The sequence below is a fragment of the Nymphalis io genome, chromosome 12 (assembly GCF_905147045.1).
Source record: "Nymphalis io chromosome 12, ilAglIoxx1.1, whole genome shotgun sequence".
Lineage (NCBI taxonomy): Eukaryota > Metazoa > Arthropoda > Insecta > Lepidoptera > Nymphalidae > Nymphalis > Nymphalis io.
Window position 1 is genome coordinate 4,912,699 of NC_065899.1, and position 8,403 is coordinate 4,921,101.

Sequence of the window (8,403 nt, forward strand, 5' to 3'; positions counted from 1 at the left end):
GTTTATAATTCATCTTTTGAAGGAAAACAGCTTGAGGCAACCTTGTCTCGGTTACAAATCTGTTTTATGCAAATAAACTTCAAACTCTCTCCTCAAACGCAAAGGGACTAAGACCAGCAAAGGATGTCCCATTAGTCTGTTATTATTAATCTTTATTCTTAATTCATTAATTTTTAAATATTGGTTAATAAGTATATAGCTAGAAATATATTATTACAAAATATACAGTACAAACATTTAAGTTCTAAATAATTAAAATGGGCAATCAATCAACAGCCAATCATTGTCCACTGCTGAACATAGGCCTCTCCCAAGGTGTGTCAAAGCTCCCTGTTCTCCGCCTTCCGCATCCAGTTGGTGCCCGGAACCTTCTTAAGGTCATCGGTCCACCTGGCTGGAGGGCGCCCTACGCTGCGCTTGCCAATCCGCGGTCTCCACTCTAGGAGTCATCTGCTCCAACAGCCATCGGTCCTACGACCTACGTGACCAGCCCACTGCCACTTCAGCCTGCTAATTTTGCAAGCTATGTCGGTGACTCCGGTTCTTTTCCGGATAATCTCATTTCTGATCTTATCCTTCAAAGATACTCCGAGCATAGCTCGCTCCATAGCACGCTGAGCGACTTTGAATTTGTGGACTAGTCCCGCAGTTAGTGTCCACGTTTCGGCACCGTATGTCATGGCAGGTAAGACGCATTGGTTGAAGACTTTCGTCTTCAAACATTGCGGTATAGACGACTTGAGGACTTGACGAAAGTTGCCGAATGCTGCCCATCCCAAGCAAATTCTTCGATCGGCTTCCTTCTCGAAGTTGTTCCTACCGACTTGTATTATATGTTCTAGGTAGGTATATTCACTAACAACTTCGAGAGGTTTCCCCTCGACGTATATCGGTCCCGGCACGACATGCCTATTGAACATGACCTTGGTCTTGTCCAAGTTCATACCGAGACCGACACGCCGGGAAGACTCGCTTAGGCTACGCAGCATTTCGGTGAGCTGTTCCAGCGTCTTTGCTATGATGACGATATCATCGGCAAATCGAAGGCGTGAGATGTACTCGCCGTTTACATTGACTCCATACCCAGTCCAATGCAGCGTCTTGAAAACGTCTTCCAACGCGTTGGTGAACAGTAAAAAGGCAAAATAAGAATAAAAGAATGAATCTTCATAATAATCCGTTTAACTTATATAAAGCTTCCCCTTTTATCCTACAGTGTACAAACAGGAAACTATGCACCAACGCCACAAATAACTCTAGCGGAATACACTGTTTTTTCATAACTTTAATAAAATATATATCCATAAAATAGAGCATTTTCACTAAATTAAATTTACCGACGTTGTTTTTGCAACATCGAAATAGTTCTTTTTTCTCATAAAATGATTCAACAATTCAAACATTATATTAATTATTTTTTTTAACAGAATTTAATGATTTCAACTTCTAGAGCGTTGTAAATGATTTGTTTTAACTTATTATTACTATCTCAGGTGTCTTTTACATCACATTGTATTTTATTAAAATACGCTTGTTAACGAATTACGTTTGAGATAAAAATATACGTCATGCGTGTAATTATGCTAACAAGTTATAAATATTTATAAAGTACGGACTCCGATCATTTAAATACACATTTTTATTTTAATCTATGCAATAAAAGTGACCTACATAGTAGCTGTTGTAAAAACAGCACTTGTATTTTTTCAATATCTTGCCTATAGTTTCCGTGGTGTAGCGGTTATCACATCTGCCTAACACGCAGAAGGCCCCCGGTTCGATCCCGGGCGGAAACATATCTTTTGTTGTTGTCAGATTATTTATTTCAGAATTATATTATATTATTTATACTAAATTCATATTTGATTTTATTTACGTAATAATTATACATAATATTGTAGATATATATGGTACAATATTGTCGAAACTAAAGTTTTCTTAAAAAATGTATTCAATTATTTTTAAAAACAAAATTGTTTTTATTATAAATCTAATATTTTGTACAATAAGACTAGAGTTTAAAAGCTAAAGGCGAACAACACTAATGTTACAGCGTATCTCTTATCAACAGCAGAAGAAAATAGTATTATGAATAAAACTAGTTATTAAAAGCGTTGGGTAGCAAGACATTGTACGAACATTGTGGAAGCTAATTGCCGCCTTAAATGTAATTTTAACGTACATATATAACATATATTTGTCTTAAATTTAAATGAAGCATTATTACCATGATCATATTACGAAACGGCCTACAAATGTTACACGGTTAGCTTAATGCAAGAGCTAGTTAAAGTTGTTTAGATTAAACACGTGTCATCATAACTTACCGATTGATATTTATCTAATTTTTCATCGCCATTTTTTATATTTTATATGTTTATTTATAATTTTATCTGATTTAATTATTAACTATTCCACTTTCCAACAATTTTGTTCGATTTATTTGACATGATAACTTCACTAACAGTCTAGCAAAATGAATAATAAATTAATTTGAAGCGTTATATTTTAATAAAAAGTCTTTATGCTTTGGATTTCGACTTAGTATTTCAGTTTTATTTCACTTAGGACTATATAATTAAAATGTCTTGTACTGAGCAATAAGCTGAATCTTAAAATAGTAAATAGCTAAATCTAAATGGTATGGTATGGCAATGGTAGAACTACGAAGTCTCAATTCTTTCGAAAGTATCTATATACATTGAGAATTATATTGTAAGCTTAAATGCATCAGTATAGTTTCTGTAATGTTACTATAATAAGCTAATGCTTGACACGCCTTAAAATTTCTACTTCTACCAGTAACTTTTACGCAATTGTTAACAACAACTATACAAGCTTTCAAATCAATCGGATGAATTGTATAGAAAAGAAGAAACATTCGCTTCTAATTTATATTGATTATTCATTGGTAGAGATAGCCCAAACAATAGTTATGGTAATTGCCGTACATTTATTTTATACAATATTTAATTGCTCTCATTTTTGTTTCCCTTGAAATGTGACCCATATCAATAAGTGATACGTCAGGCCATTATACTCCCTGGTTATTAGCGACAGCTGTAACGCATTAGTATTCAACGGTTAGCTGTAAGCGACACCACTAGCTTACAAGATGCTGCACAGACGCTTATTACCAAGTAATCGCTTATATAATGGCATTCAGGTTTAAATTACGCATGCCATTCGCTTTTAATTTAATAAAATAAAATGAAATTATCATTCTCATCCTATTACCGTCATTATCTTTAATAAAATTTATGATATGTACGTAAAAGTAAGTAAGTAGCAGCCGGTAAAAATTACAGTCTTTACATTCTCCTAAGCTGAAATGCATAATCAGACTCAAACGGTATAAGCAGTGTACGTGGAATTAATACTGTCTCTCTTGTAGCACAATCTATTATTATTGCAGCTCTTATTAAATTATTATGAAGTGCAGTACATTTACTCTTGTATCGTTGAATAATAAATTCCTCATTTAATCAACTTTAAAGATAAGGTAATGGTTCTATGTTCGAGGCATTTATTTTGTATTATTCACTGGTTCAATAGTAACTTTATTAAATAGTAACTACATTACATAGTACCTTACAATGTCGTACTTACATACTCGTATGTTCTCAAATTTCCTGAAATTTAGTTCAATTTATTTAACAATTTATTAATCCCTTGCATTATTTAATCAAGAGATGAAATTGAAGCGTTTTCTACAAAAATGCTTTTATACTTTCTAATGAAACATTACTTTCGAAAAAATTACACACAAGTGAATCAAATTTAAAGCAAGCAAAACTGCAAAGCGCAGCTTATATATATAATTATACTTATAAGTACATCTAACCACTAGACCAACGAGACAGTTGCAATTATGTATATATATATATATATATATATATATATATATATATATATATGTAATTGAAACTGTTGACGATGTTTTGTTCTTAACATATATATATACATAAAAGTCACATAATTCATAAAAGGACACTTTTTATTTATTTATATATACACACATTTTATTTAAAAAAAACATGCAGAATACAACCTCAAATTAATTAGCTCTAGCTCACAACTCTTTGCTTATACACTTCATTTTCAAATATTGAAATATATATATACCATTTCAATAAAAACATCGTCGTAAAAGTCACATAATTCATAAAAGCACACATATACACACATTTTATAAAAAAAAACATGCAGAATACAACCTCAAACTAATTAGCTCTAGCTCACAACTCTTTGCTTATACAACTTTATTTTTGCAAGCTGAAAATACAAAACATCTAACAGAATAATCGGGTGAAGCTAAGGTGCCTCTTAAGTTACAGAATGTTACTCTAAATTTTTAATTATGCAAATATTCTTTTAATTATACAAATACTACGGATTTTGATATGAATATGTATTATATATGTAAAAGATATACTTAAAGCAATTATTTTTAAAATTATTCGGACTGTATACTCCGGTTTATTAATCTCGTCCTTTAACTTTAACATTAGTTTTATTTATATTACTGTTTTTCTTAACTCTATTGATGTACAATAAAGAATATTGTATGTCGTACATTGTATTATTACATGAAAATATTATTACTTAACTCCTTATCACCAGCATTATATTTTAATTAACTGTGTTTGATATTAAATCCACAAACTGTTTAATTATAATCTAATGCCTGTGTTCATGGGTCGTATCTTCCTTTGCTAGTCTTATAATGTCAAAACAATATTGGCATTCAAATTTAGAAAGGAATTTATATTATAAACCTTAATAACACCCGTTCAAAGATTTGCTATTGTTTAATACTATTAACGCATTAAATGACAAAGAGATTCTTATGCGGTTCAGGTAGTTCTAATTAAATAAAGCATATTGATTTTCGTTCGTAGTAAACTTGAATGAAGATTTTGACTACTCTGTCATGTGCTTAATATTCATACATTACTAATATAGCTCTGTACGTGGCTAGTGTGACGTAATATGAAACTTAGTCCATTAAATACATATAGAAATTTTACTTAGATTTGCGTTTAAAGAAATTGTATGTTCAAGTATTTCATTTATTTATATATGATGTTCCAATATGATTTTTATGAATAAATGAGGATATTTTATATTCTTTATATAATCCGTTCACGTTTGAAAGTTATATTAGCTTCCATAAAACTTCACTTGCATACTATAATTTACCACGGTCTTAGAATGTTCTTGAATGCAGTTATCTTCATGGCTCTTTCTCCAGTTATAAAGCAGACGATAAAAATTTATTGCCCTCTATGAGACTAATATTTCTCACAAGTGCACACAAGAGCAAATATATTTTAAAGCAGTGTAAACGCACATAGTAACCAATTCAGTACTTTATACCCCCTCAGGGAACAGAACGAGTCTTTCCTTTATCGTTTTCTTAGAACAAGATTTCTCTCTCTTAAGTCGAAAAAGGTTATCTACTAGTAGTAGATAATTAGATACTCTGATTGTATTAAAGGTTTTGACTTTATTTGTAATCGCATTTATATTATATTATTATTTATATTTTCTGTTCGCAAAGTATTTTTTCACACTTTCATGAGGAAAGCTATGGTAATTTTATGTTTTTATTACTTTACTTATAAAATTTCAAAACATTTTTGTATTGTGTATTTATACTAAGAATTATGGTACTTGTAAGTAAATTTATAATGTCGAAACTGTTATTAATTAATTAAGCTACAGTTACGTATCCTTACAAACGTCCGGGAATTTTAATTAAAAGCTATACGAAAGTACTATTTTCGTATTTTCGCAGACCCTCTTTGTATTTTCTTTATATCTCATATAAGCTAAAATATATATGTAGTATTAAGTTTGTTGAAAATGAAATGAACGAAATTACCCCTGTTGTCAGATAAGTGACCTTTATATGATAGAATGTTCTGACAGGCTTCAACATATATTAATAACATTAGATGAGGTGCCGCAAGTTCTAGGAACGATAAAAGTACCCAGTGGTAATTATAGGCTTTACTTTCCTCTTATTACATTTTTCTTCTTTATTAATTAATGTGACTCATTAATTGGGTCGGTGTAAGAGCCATCACTAGAGTAAGTTGCCCTATTATGGACTATCTAGTCCATAATAGGGTAACTTACAAAGTAATCTTACTTTGCCTATTATTTTCCAAACGACCGAAATCTGTAATGGCAATACATGTATGTATAATGATTGCAAATTGAAAAATGTATGGAAATCCACTTGATTGCTTTTGTGGTTTTTTATAGTAATATTGTAAAATAAAATTTGCTAATATCATCATATGAAAACCTAAAACTTCGAGTGATTTAGTATAGTCGTATGTCATAGACTTAATTTAAATGATATATGTATTTTAACCTTATAATATCAACTAAATAAGGTTGAATAACTTAAATTTATGGTAAGAATTATCTTATAAAAAAATTACGAACAGGCTATTCTTAATATTTATTACCTTAAAATAGGCAATATTTTTACATAAAAAGTTATGAAATGCTTTACTTATAAAGGAATTGCTAAAATATTTCAACAAAATATTAATATACAACTATACAATTCCATACGGTAATAACATATTAATATTATGTGGACATTAGCAATTGCAAGTTGGAATAGTTTGTTTAAAAGTTAAATATGCTTAATGCACTGGAAAAAGTCGATGATGATTGTAATATATTTGTTCATATCTCACTGTACAAATAACTGCGCAAATAAGTTAGGTTAAGGCGGTTAGAGTGATTATATAAATAGCAACGATGTAAACGAAACTCTGTAATAAGATACGAGTTGAGAATAGACATTGAGTTGCGGCGGGAATCATTAAAAGTTTCAAACTGAGCAGCAACTCCCGAATGGTATACGACGCTACTGTTATGAAAATTTTAATATGTTCAATGTTTATGTAAGTAACCGTTTTGAACACCTAATATATTAACGACCTTACTTGTAAAAGTTATTTAACAGTTTAAGTTAAACGATGATTTCTCTCTTTCTGACATTATGAATTCGTAAGAAGACAAAGCATTGTTTAACTAATCGACTCTTGAATGAAATTTATAAGTATATATTCATATTATTATTGAAATTAATTGAGATATATATTAGTTTATTGTTTTCATTTTTTCATTCAGCAATTTTAAGCCAGCCTAAGTCGCTCAGCAATTATACAAAACAATCTATAGTATATTGTTAGTCCTGTGGGAATTATGAGTGATAAGCTTTTCAACGCATTGTGGGTGTAAACAGTAACTTATATTTGTCAATCTGACAATTTTAGTGAGAGGCGGTAACAACTTACGTTTGCCCGACTGCCTTTCTACATATAATATTAAAATATATCTTAGGAAATAAAAGTGTTCAAATGGGAATGTATAAAAGAGCTTAACTAACACCCGCATAAATGACACAGCATTTTACGAAAAATTATATATAGTTACATAAATTCAGAAATGTGAGGAACGTCTTACTAATGTCTTGTGTACTTATCATCATTGAATGTACTACAAAGGTGAATTTGTATGACTTTTAGCCTTTACAATATTATAATAGGGCCTTTAATGTGATAATACTATCCTCACATAATATTAACTTTGGGAGCTTTCATATAAAATACATATTATGTAAGTAATAATATATAAGTTATTTCAGTTAGTATGTGTGTGAGAGCGGGTAAATGAAATTAATATAGAAAATCTAATGGTATTGTTAAATTTAAATTAAATACGTAGTTTTTTGTAAATAAATCAGAATTAATAATGTTTGAAAATCCATGAGTTCAGATAACATGTAAACTGAAATAAAAGAAGATGAAAAGCAAACATCGAATTGTGATATAGACAATTCAATTCCGACAAAAACTTATCTAGGAAAGTTTTTTCATAGAATCGACGCTTTTGTGCCTCACAAATAACATTCATCATCATCAAACAACAGCGAGCGAGGGATTCAACTCTATTATATTATTTCTAGTAATATTTATTCTGTTTCCTTACGTCATCCAGTATAGTTGATGAAGCGGCGCTCCTAGCGTTTTCTACATAACATCGTATGTAAAAAAAAAAAATAGGAGCGGCGCTTTATGGTGAATTACACATTCAAAATATGGCCTGTATTTTAATATTGATCAATTTAATTTATATCATAATTATACTAATATCTTTCGCAAATATAAACCTAAATATATTTTGAAACTAAACAAAGAATGTGTACTATATTCAAATCGGGTTGGATTTTTTCGCTTAACAGTTATTCTACACCCAAAAAGCAATACTTTTTATATAGTTTTCCGGTTAAAATGGTCAGTGAGCCGAAGTAATGGTATAAAGGATAATATCTTAGAACCCATTAGTGCGGTGCATTGACAGTTAAAGGAACAG

General features: G+C 30.3%; 1 non-coding gene across 1 annotated transcript; it reads left to right on the plus strand.

Annotated features, from left to right (window-relative positions):
- Nucleotides 1-1,723: 1,723 nt before the first annotated feature.
- Trnav-aac (transfer RNA valine (anticodon AAC)) lies at nt 1,724-1,796 on the plus strand. The gene has a single exon. It is a non-coding gene; the product is annotated as a tRNA-Val (tRNA).
- Nucleotides 1,797-8,403: the final 6,607 nt, after the last annotated feature.